This window comes from Chiloscyllium plagiosum, chromosome 19 (genome assembly GCF_004010195.1).
Source record: "Chiloscyllium plagiosum isolate BGI_BamShark_2017 chromosome 19, ASM401019v2, whole genome shotgun sequence".
Lineage (NCBI taxonomy): Eukaryota > Metazoa > Chordata > Chondrichthyes > Orectolobiformes > Hemiscylliidae > Chiloscyllium > Chiloscyllium plagiosum.
The window spans coordinates 34,666,145-34,678,389 of NC_057728.1; the positions used below are offsets into that span (position 1 = coordinate 34,666,145).

Genomic DNA, 12,245 nt, shown 5'->3' on the forward strand with positions numbered 1-12,245 from the left:
CCATAAAAAGCAAGTAAAGCATTTTTGTAAGACAAAGAAGGGCAGGTTTTATACAATTAATGGTAGGGCCTTGGGTAGTGTTGTAGAACAGAGACCTGGAGATTCAGGTACATAATTCTTTGAAATTTGTGTAACAGGCAGACAGGGTTGTTAAGAAGGCATTTAGCACATGCAAGTGTTGCTCAGATGTTTGAATATAGGAGGTGGGATGTCATGTTGAGTTTTTTCAGGACGTTGGTGAGGCCTCTTCTGGCGTACTGTGTGCAGTTCTGGTTGCTCTGTTATAGGAGGGATATTATTAAATTGGAGAGAGTTCAGAAAAGATTTCCCGTGATATTGCCAGGAATGGAGGGTTTGAGTTATAAAAATAGGTTGGATAGACTGGGTTGATTTTCTTGGGAACGTAGGAGGTTGAGGGGTGACCTTATAGAGGTTTATAAAATCATGAGGGGCATAGATAAGGTGAATAGCAACCTAAGGGAGATGGGTTCAAAACTAGGGAGCATATTTATAAGATGACAGAAAAAAGATTTGAGACATGAGGTGCAACTTTGTTTTTACACAGAGTGTTTTGTGTGTGGAATGAACTGCCAGAGGAAGTGGTAGATGCAGATACAATTATAACATTTAAAAACATTTGGATAAGTACATGAATATGAAAGATTTGGAGGGATATGTTTGAAACACAGGCAGGTGGGACTAGTTTAGTTTGAGAACATGATCAGTGTGGAATAGTTAGACCAAAGGGACTGTTTCCATGCAGTATGGCTCTTGGACTCTATTGCACAAAAGATAAGAAAAGCTATATACATATGTGACAATTTAGAAAGAATATAACACAAATAGCAAAACAAATTTTCAACCAATTTCCCAGCAATTTCCTTTTAAAGATTCTCAGTTCCAAAGAAATATCACTCCAATCTCAGCCCTTTAATTTCTTACTTAACTGATTCTTTGCTGTTCTCTTTCACATACACCAGAGACAGTTTTAGAAATTCTTCGCAGTTGCTGTTCTGAACCTCTTTCCACATCTGACAGGTTGAAAACTTCTATGTTAATTCACACAACTTAGAGACCTCACTAACTAAATCCCTTCTGCTGGAGTGAAAACTCACTTTTGAATTTTCACATTTACCGAAGCCAAGACTAAGTTGAGTGCCCTGGTCTGTTGTGTCTTTCTGTCCTAAACCCAGCAGTATAAACATTTTGTCAAATAATATCAAATCATTTAACATCACAAGTATCCTTCTAAGTACTTACCTGGATCTCATGCTTTCTTAGGAATAATGTATTTAGGTTAGTGTTACAAATGACTTTCTTAAATCTTTTTCAAATAAAAAGTTACCTTTGCAGAGCCACAACCAAAATCTATCTGTCTCTATTTTAAAAATCCAAGTTTCCAAATGGTCATAACCCATGCTATGCACCTTTTTCAGAACTACAAGAAAGATTGATGACTTAGTTTGGTGTTTTCAGTTTGATGGACCTCAGAATCCTCTATTTGTTGTGCCATCTGTGACAGGATATTTGTGGTATCAATTTCTGTCTGGTGATATTAAGATGCTAAATGTCGCCACCTTCTGATTGTTAAAATTGTTTCTCCTGTTTCTGTTTCCTCTCCAGTACATAGATAACCACTGTTTCTCTTACCTTCTGTTCCTGTGTCTCCAGTTGTTGCTCAAGTTCATTGAATTAAGTTTAAGCAAGCCCATCAATATAGAGATCTGTATTTGTGGTAGTTCTGATAATCTGTAGGTTCTAAGAACTCACATGTCATTAATAAGTGTCAGACTCTCTCTACTGCCTCTGCTTGTTTTTAAGCTTAAGAAACACCCTGCTAACTTCAGTATGCATTGTTTTAGACTTTGCAACTCGCATCAGCTCCATTTGGCTTTCCCCAGTTTAGTTAGCCAAAACTATGTAATGAATAGTTAATGTGCAGCAGCAAGAAACTCAGTATCAGTTTCAGGACTCTGATTTAAAACAGGTGCTGGTTTCTGTTAGTCCCTTTAGCAAACCTATAAACTTATAAACTGAGATGTTTAACACACTCACACGTTGAATTCTTACTCAGGACAAATGCTGTTCGTAAGTCGGTTACTCCTCACTCCTGTTGTTCTCTCATCTTTCTAGCATGTGTGAACTGAATTTATGAAGAAGACTTTCTGGAAACAATTTGGAGTGAGCAAGCATTGAATCTCCATTTCCCCCATCAATGCATTCCAACCGGTCTCCTGGATTCTGGTTTAATTCTGAAACTCGGATGCAGTAATCAAAACAAAGTGAGAGGGGGACATAGAACCGAGAGAGTAAGCAACATTTATACACTGAAAATTGCTGATGTAGCTTAGACTACAAGTGGAACACCTGCCTCAGGTAGGGGAGGGTTTAAACAGGCAAAAGATCCCACCATAGTGTGCTGCTGGAAAAGCACAGCAGGTCAGGCAGCATCCGAGGAGCAGGAGAATCGACGTTTCGGACATAAGCCCTTCATCAGGAACATTCCTGATGAAGGGTTTATGCCCGAAACGTAGGTTCTCCTGCTCCTCAGATGCTGCCTGACCTGCTGTGCTTTTCCAGCAGCACACTCTCAACTCTGATCTCCAGCATCTGCAGTCCTCACTCTGTCCTAAAAGATCCCACCAACTTGACAATCTGTGGAATTATTTTCTTATCCTATCTGGTGAAAATGCAATTTTTATTAAACTGTAGTCAATTATTCAGCAAAACTATGGTTTTAGCTTCCATTTGTGTACTGATGATAAGAAACTCTACCTCCACCTCCTTCTCAGTTCTTCTATTATACGTTTGCTATCAGTTTAAGTATCTACCATCTAATTTTTGGCATGCTGCAATTTTGTCCAGTTAAGTATTGAGAAGATCAAAGGTATCATCCTTGACCATGATTTAGTCCTCTCACCCCTGACTCCAACTCCTGTTCATTATCTTGAAGCATACAGTTTATAAATTAGAAACTTGATTCAACCCAAGTTGAATTTTTGATCACATAACAGACAGATTCCTACTTTTACCACAGTAGCATCTGTCTCATCGCTCCCTGCTTTAACCTTGCTACCTCTAAAATTCTTACCCATTCGTGTCATCTTTGGACTGACTATTCTCATTTTTATAGCCGCTTTCTTACACTGTGATAATCACTTGTGTGATGTGTTTTTTTTTATGTTAAAGTATTATGTTGAAAGCACTACAATGATGCCAGTTGTTATTTTTAAATTTCTACTGATTCCAGACTTATACTCTGTTATCATTATTCCTGATTGACATTGATGCCTATAAAATAAAACAAAGAACTGTAGTTGCTGGAGATCTGTACAAAAAACAGAAATTTCTGGAGAAATTCAAAGGGTCTGGCTGCATCTGTGGGAAGAAAGAATGACCAGACACACATTACCCTCTCCTCCCTTGTCAGCATTCCGTAGGGACCATTCCCTGCAGTACACTCTGGTAGAGTCCTCCTCCATTCCCAACTTTTCCTCTCACTCACACGGCACCTTCCCATGTAATCACAGAAGGTGCAATTCCTTCCTGTTATCTCCTCCCTCCTCACCATCCAAGACCCCAGACATACCTTCCAGGTGAAACACTGAATTACACGTACTTTATTCGACCTAATCTACTGTATGCCCTGTTCACCGTGTAGTCTCCTCTATATTGGGGAAACAAAGCACTGGTTGGATGACTGCTTTGCAGAACACCTACAATCTGTCCAAGGATTGACTCTGAGCTTCCAGTTGCTGTTGCATCACTGGTCAACATTTTTGTTGCAGGCCTGTTCCAGCGAGCCTCAGTGCAAGCTTGAAGAACAACATCTCTGCGACTCAACGTCGAGTTCAATGACTTTATAGCCTGATTCCATCCTTCCATGTTTTTTAGCCACCCCACATCCAGTCCTGTTAATACATGGGTCCCCTTTAGCACAGTCACCCTTTCACATATATTCCTAGGCTGACTATCATATCATATGGATTGTATTCAGCACAGCTAAGCAATTTTCTCACTGTTAGTTTTTATTCGCACTTATTCAGCTTTTCTTCTGTCCTGGCCTGTTATCCATAATCTCCTTGTTTATCTACCCCATTTATCTCTCTCTCTCTCTCTCTGGGCTATGTTTCCACTTATTTGTTCACCTCTAGTCTGTTTCCCTGAACCCTCACCACCACCACCACTTCAGCTTTAGCATAAAAGCACTTTCTTTCTAGCTACTAACAGTTCTGTTGAAGAGTCACTGGACTTGAAACGCTACCTCTGTTTTCTTCCCACATATGCTGTCAGACCTGCTGAGTTTCTCCAGCAATTTCTGTTTTTTGTGACATTGACTTTTAGACTTCCCGTGTCTTAAATTTAAAAATTGAATCTTTGTGTTTAAAGCCTTTCGTGGCTTTGACTGATGTGGTTTTCATAGAATCATAGAATCCCTACAGTGTGAAAACAGGCCCTTTGACCCAACAAGTCTGCAGCAACCCTCTGAATCTATTCTACACTAATCTCAACATGAGTATTGAACAATGTGATGCTGGAAAAGCACAGCCGGTCAGGCAGCATCTGAGAAGCAGGAGAATCGATGTTTCGAGCATAAGCCATAATGAAGGGTTTATGCTCGAAACATCAATTCTCCTACTCCTCGGATGCTGCCTGACTGGCTGTGCTTTTCCAGAACCACACTCTTGGACTCTGATCTCCAGTATCTGCAGCCCTCACTTTCTCCTAATCTCAACGTGAACCAGAGTGTTGAGATTACCACTCAACAACTCTCCACCAAGCTGACCCATCGTCATATTATAGGAATTAGCTTGAATTTATTATTCATAAAGGTCCTGAACCATATTTACTCTGGAGTTGGACATCCACCAACAGGATGAGGTGGAAAATTGCACTAATCTACACTAGCACTACAACCTCTTCCCGAAATTTGTAAGCTATAATCTTAATGGATGTTGGGACTGATAACTGGAACAGATCAACTGAAACAGTGAAACATTGAAACAATTGTCAAAGAGTTTAATACCAAAAAAAAGCATGCCACTTTGCTTAGAATGGCTTCTCTCTTCCTCAATGTCATGTGCCCTCCCAGTTGTGACTACTTCCCAAAAACCTGTCAGTGTGACCATCTGCAATCTACAAAAATGGCTGTTGTCTGAGAGATGTAAATTATCTGAGGGAAAACACGAGGCACTGCACATTGTTCTCTGTGATTTATTGGACGTTATTTAAACAGGAACAAATTAAGATTGGTCATCTTTTAACTTTCATTTTTAGGCCCGATAGTATTTGTAAATGTAACATATTCAGCAGCATAGTTATTTGCATCTTGCTCTTTCTGCCTGCTATTCTGTTTTTAACCATCTTTTCTACAGTGTTTTAAGAATGAGAGTTTTATTAGTTTAAAGTCAAAGGTACTGGGTAGCAATGCATTACAGATGTTTAGGGAATGATTACTTACATATGATGCAACTATGCATGCATGAACACTGTCGCATAAATTTTCTAGTCCCAGCAGAACCAGAGTGTTGAGATTGCCACTCAACAACTCTCCACCAAGCTGACCCATCATCATATTGCAGGAATTAGCTTGAATTTATTATTCATAAGGGTCCTGACCCATATTTGCTCTGGAGTTGGACATCCACCAACAGGATGAAGTGGAAAATTGCACATCAACCACTCTTAAAAGGCTAGAACAAATGCAGTTGATACAATACAATACAAAGCTGTACTGATGAAAAAAATGTGCATTTTTTTAAAGATTGAGGGACACATGTTGCTTGCATATAAGAAACTAAAGAGGAAAAAAATGACTGAGCATGCAGAAAAGCATCTTTGCACCCACACCCCTGTTTGATGGCTGTTAAAGTGAATCAGTATAGTATGAGTCACTGATGCACATGCCACCCATTTACCTTGCAAATAAGTGTCCCATTAACTGCTTGTCACATCACATTGATGGAAAAAAAAACAGCAGCTGGAAAATCTCCCTTCTGTGTTTTTGTAAAAGTCTTGGGGAATAATTGGCAATCTAGTTGTGCAAGGACCCATGGGGATGAGCTTACAAGGGAAATTAGAGATAGTATTAAATCCAAGGAAGAGACATACAAATTGGATGAAAAAAACAGCAGACCTGAGGAGTAGGAGCAGTTCAGAAGTCAGCGAAAGAGGACAAACAGATTGATTGGGAAAGGGAAAGCAGAGTATGACAGTAAGAGAACATGAAAATTGACTGTAAAAGTTGCTCTATGTATTTGAAGAGAACAAAATTATTGAAGACAAGTGTTGGTCCCTTACAGTCAGAAAGGGGAAATTTATAATGGGGAGCAAGAAATTGCTGACCAACTAAATATATAGTTTAGTTCTGTGTTCACAAAGGAGGACACAAATAACATACTACAAATGTTGGGGAAACAGGGTTAGTGAGATGGAGGACCTGAAGGAAATCAGTATTAGTAGGCAATAATGTTGGAAAGATGGATGGAACTGAAATCAACTAAATCCCTGGTGCCTGATAATCTACATCCCAGAGTACTTAAGGAAGTGGCCTGAGAAATAATGGATGCACTGGTGATCATGTTGCAGGATTCTATCACCTCAGGAATCCTACAGATTGAAGGGTAGCTAATGTAAACCCTGACTTTAAAAAAAAAGGCAGAGAGAAAACTAGGAATTATAGACCAGTCAGCTTGATGTCAATAGTAGGGAAAAAACTCAAGTCCATTCTGGAAGGTTTAATTGCTGAGCACTTGAAAAATAGGGGAAAGATTGGACAGAGTCAGCATGGATTTATGAAAAGGGAAATCTTGCTTGACAAAGCTACTAGAATTATTTGAGGATGTAATTTGTAGAGTTGACTATGGGGGTGTGGTTTATTTGGACTTTCAGAAGGTTTTTGACAAAGGCACAAGAGATTAGCTTGTAGAGTTAAAGCATGTGGGATGGGGACAATGAATTGAAATGGATATAAAACTAGTTAACAGACAGAAAAAGTAAGAATAAATGGGCTTTTTTCCTAACTAGTTGGATACCAGGTATCAGTGCGAGAACCCCAGGCATTCATAATATATATCAATGATTTAGACAAGAAAACTAAATGTAATATCATTAAATTTGCAGATGACACAAAGCTGAGTGGGAGGGTGAATTGTGAGGAGAATGCAGAGATATGCAGAGAGATTCAGTGTGACTTGGACTATCTGCACGAGTGTGCAAATGAATGGAAGATACAGTATAATATCAGTAACTGTGAGGTTATCACTTTGGGAGCAAAAACAGAAAGGTGGATTATTATTTGAAAGGCTATAACCTGAAATAGGGGAATGTACAACAAGAGCTGGGTATCCTTATACACATGTCGTTGAAGAAAATGTGCGGGTGTGACAGGCAGTCAAGAAGGCAGATGGTATGTTTGTCTTTGTGGCAATAGGATCTTGGTGATACCATGCCTGGAATAATATGTACAGTTTTAGTCTTCTTATCTGAGGAAGGATGTTCTTGCTGGAGAGAAAATGCAGTGAATGTTTAACAGACTGATTCCTGGGATGGCAGGACTGATGTATAAGATGTTGATTCAGTTGGGATTATATTTGCTGGCGCTCAGTAGAATGAGGAAGAGTCTCATTGAAACCCACAAATGTCTAACATGACTAGACAGGATGGACCCTCCCAATGGGAAAGGAGTCCAGAAAAGGGTGAGATAGTTTACTTTTTTTATTAGATTACTTACAGTGTGGAAACAGGCACTTCAGCCCAAACAAGTCCACCCTGACCCACCGAAGAGCAACGCACCCAGACCCATTCCCCTACATTTACCCCTTCACCTAACACTACGGGCAATTTAGCATGGCCAATTCACCTAACCTGAACATTTTTAGACTGTGGGAGGAAACCGGAGCACCTAGAGGAAACCCACACAGACACGGGGAGAATGTGCAAACTGCACACAGACAGATGCCTGAGGCGGAAATTGAACCCGGTTCTCTGGCGCTGTGCAGCAGCAGTGCTAACCACTGTGCCACCGTGCCACCCACTTAGGAGACATTTAGACAGAAATGAGGAGAAATTTCCTCACCCAGTGAGTAGTGAGCTTGTGGCATTCACTACCACAGAAGACAGCTGAGGCCAAAATGTTGTAGGGTTTCAAGAACAAGTTGGATATAGTTTGTAAAAGGGATCAAAGGATATGTGGGACATGTGCGAACAAGCTCTTGAGTTGGATGATGAGCCATGATCATAATGAATGGTGGAGCAGAGCTGAATGGCCTACTCCTGTGCCTGTTTTCCATTGTTGCTATGTGTACTGACTTAGTGATGATTTCATCGCAATAATAACCTTCAGTGCCAGAGAAGCCTATACCACTAAAGGAGGCCACTTTGTCTCTTGTGTCTAAGTTACATCTCCTGGCAATACCCAGTGGCTGACGTAATAAATGCAGATTCTGAGTGACACTGTCTATTTATAAAAAAAACATGTTGCTAGGCTCCTCACTGCACATTTGCTATTAGCTCATGGTAAGCCCTCATATACACTTTCTGGCTCAGCATGCAGTTTTACTGTCTTCTTGGGAGGGTGCTCTGGAATGGCAAGCAGGATAACCCTTTTGCACCCACTGCTTGTGGGAGATATGGAACAATGAAGAAAATTACAGAATTAGAGCTTGATAATTTCAGAGTGGAAGTGATAACATTTTTTCAACTACTCACAAGCAGTTAACAATAGTAAGTAGGGTGAAGGGAGAGCGGAATACAGAAGAAATCAGCGGTATATAGCTTTATTAGAAGGTTATAGGACAGAAGGAGGTTTCGGACATGGAGAATATCCATCTCCTCCCAAGGACAGAGTTGAGATTTTTAGATTTGAGAAATCATGGAAAAGTGAACCCAATGAGCAAATGGATGATTGGTGAGCAGAACTTCAGGGAAAGTAAGTTACAGGCAAAATAATTCAGATTTAAATAAAATTAGAGCCATTTTTATAGCAGTAAGTAAATATGACTTACTGTATGATGCACATAATTTCAAAATAAAATGTTCAATTTGATTATATTTCAATAGCTATTCTTAAGGTGTAAAATGATGGTTGCACCATTTGGAATCCTAATCTTAAGGCTAAATCTAGGACATGGTCAGATTTTCATTTCATGCATTATGACTGTCTAATACAGGTAGACAATCCTTTGTCTGAAACCCCTGGGACAAGCTGTGTTTTGGATTTCAGAATTTTTCAGATAAAGGATTAAATGACATTTTCATAGTAAAGTTTAAAAAAAAATACTGAACAGCAGACCTACTCGTGATTACTATGAGCACGGAGACAGAATTGATGCCTGCCAGTGCTGGGCCACGCCACTGTGTCACATCTGAGTGATGTGGGTCACATGAGTGTGGAATTGGGATAACTGGTTTTATGCCAAACAACCTTGTTAATGACAAAAAAAAGTTCAAGAAAAATATTTTCGGAATTTCAGACAAAGGATTGTCTATCTAAATCTAAAAGTGGGGGTAAATAGTATCTCAAGAAATGTCTAGAAACTTTCATGATGGACAAGATTGGCTGATTGCTGAATATAAAAAGACAAGTTTGTAATGAGTATTAAAAGCTTTTTCAAATAGTTTCAGATTTCAGTGGGTGCCAAATGCTTCATTTATTTTGTTCAGAAACAAACTAAGCTCAGATAGAGAAAGAAAATATAGGGGCAACGATGATTATGTTACCCCAGTTGTGATGTTTCATACTGCTAATTTTAAATCATTGTAGTTTACAGAATCTGTATTGTTTTCTCTCAGTGGATTTTTGGTCAATATATAAGCATTTCAGTTTATTGATTGTTTGTGAAATGTATCATTTTTAAAATATATCAAGCAGCATAATTTTTTTTGTTGTAACATAGGCAGCTGGGGAAGAACACTGGGTGAAAGAATTGGTGGAATTTTCCTAGCCCGTGAGTGTCTGGGTACGGCAAGAAATTTGGGAGAAAACAGTAAGAATTAAAAATGATATCCTTGATGTGAGTAAATAAAAGTCTAATTTTCACATTTAAGGCTTCACAGCTAGATGACAGTGTCACTTGTCAGTGGTGAAGACCTTCTTTTCAAGATTTGCATTTTGATTAGCTAATCGTGCCTCATTCTATGTGGTCTGTGATTGTCCAGAGCACCAATGAGAAACTATATGGTGCCAATTCCCCGTTTGAAAGTCAGAATAAAACTCACCATTTTCTTCTCCAGGTCTCCATATTGACCTTCATCCACCAATATCTCTTGGGGACGTTGACGGTCTCCACTTTTTGTCTGCAGAAGTTGGCATCTGCAAAACAGCAGCCTCACCACATCATCAGGATCAGTCTTGGAGTACCTCAGAAGACAATTGAGCATTTTGTTAGTGCAGTTTGGAGCTCATGAGCAGGCTGCTGTCAGGTCAATGTGACCATAGGTTCACACACCCATTAAATGTAAATGTGAGGTAAGTCTCTCAGAATGCTTAGCTTGCTTTCTTAGCAGTCACTTCATATTTGGACATCACAACATCTCTGCTTTGCTGATCTTCTTAGCACAGGCACGAAGCCAGGAAATGTGGTATGATTGCCAACGCTGAACTGTCAAGAGTGTGATTATATTGGTGGACAGTAATGTTCTATATCAGTTTCACAACTACAGCATGTGCCAGCAGTTAACACAGCAAATACACTCAGTGCTTCAACCAGATAGCCATGTCTGAAAATCTAACAGGACTAGTCCTTAGTTGAGTGAAAGATTGACTGCTGTGAATTAGTGGGTGCTGCCACACTCAGTCAAAAACATTGCCCAATTTCAGTTACAGGATTGACCACAGTCATTAAATATTTGGGGAGAGCTAGGGGCTGGTTATCAGGAATCACTGCATGCTGTGATGAGGTAAGTGGGAAACTCAAGCGTGAGATAGGAGCTATTATTCCTGGGAGACAGAATGGATTATGACTGTTATTTACAAATATAAGTGGGGGAATCTGTTATAATATGGATGCCCTCAAAGTGTTGTTTGGCTTTTTTTTTCAGGTCAAAACCAGAAGGAAGAATTGAGTGAGGTGAACATGGCTGGAAGAGCTGTTAATGGCAGTGCAGGAGCTGGAAAGGTGAAGAAGTATCTCCAGTGAATGAGTAGGAAGCAGAGAGAGCAGAAAGGATGAGTAGTTTGGGAGGGTGCAATGATTAAGAGCCATTGAGTGAAGATGCTGCATGCAGTATGGAGAGTGGTAGAACTTTAGCATTAGAAGGAAGTGTGTGCAATGGCACAGCCAAAGTGTGTGGTGAAGTATAAGGCAGTGGAGAGGAGATAGTGTCCTTAACTTTGCAGAATTCAGAAGGTCATTGAACTTCTTTCTATATTGCAAGGTGTTTCTTCTCACCAGGGACATTGCACAGATTCAGGTGTCAATCTCCAAACAGCCTTTAGCATCTGATGATATAACCCACTTTGGTGGTCTTGCGGAAAGAGGATAGCCCATCTCTCCATCATCTCATCCAATAGGACCTCTAGGCCTTTGTCCACAAACCAGGATGTGAACTTCCCTTTGAATGGCAATTGCTGGCTTTTTGGCATTTGGCATGCTGCAAAACTGTGCCACCAACAGCATCAATGCCCTTAGGTCCTTGACAAAGTTGAGCTTCCACCTGCATCTTCGATTGTATAATTCATTGAGAAGGGTGTGTGGGAATCCACATATATAATGATTCGGAGAGAAAAGTCACCATAGCCCACAAAGGGAAACCTTCCACAAAACTCCCTGAAAATGTCACTTAGACAAAATATAGAAAGATACTGTCCAATCAAATTCAAAACACTTGGGAGTTAATTTTTCGTGTCAATGTGGTTGATTACTAATTAACAGATAGGAGAAAGTGAGGACTGCAGATGCTGGAAATCAGAGCTGAAAAATGTGTTGCTGGAAAAGCGCAGCAGGTCAGGCAGCATCCAAGGAGCAGGAGAATCGATGTTTTGGGCATAAGCCCATCTTCAGGAATGAGGAGAGTGTGCCAAGCAGGCTAAGGTAAAAGGTAGGGAGGAGGGACTTGGGGGAGGGGCGTTGGGAATGCGATAGGTGGAAGGAGGTTAAGGTGAGGGTGATAGGCCGGAGAGGGGGTGGGGGCGGAGAGATCGGGAAGAAGATTGCAGGTCAAGAAGGCAGTGCTGAGACCAAGGGTTGATACTGAGATAAGGTGGGGGGAGGGGAAATGAGGAAGCTGGAGAAATCTGCAAACGT

The 12,245-nt window shown here is 40.2% G+C and overlaps 1 protein-coding gene across 10 annotated transcripts in view; it reads left to right on the top strand.

Moving 5' to 3' along the window:
• foxp2 (forkhead box P2) overlaps nucleotides 1-12,245 on the top strand; it is a 789,456-nt gene that overhangs the window by 193,560 nt on the left and 583,651 nt on the right. For 8 of the 10 annotated variants that reach the window (XM_043709540.1, XM_043709542.1, XM_043709544.1 and 5 more), the window contains 2 exons: nucleotides 9,897-10,013; nucleotides 10,234-10,468. The exons of 1 other annotated variant lie outside the window; for it this stretch is intronic. The gene's annotated coding sequence lies outside the window, so the exon portion shown is untranslated. The remainder of the gene's footprint in view (nucleotides 1-9,896; nucleotides 10,014-10,233; nucleotides 10,469-12,245) is intronic. One more of the 10 variants, XM_043709543.1, reaches the window with a different exon arrangement.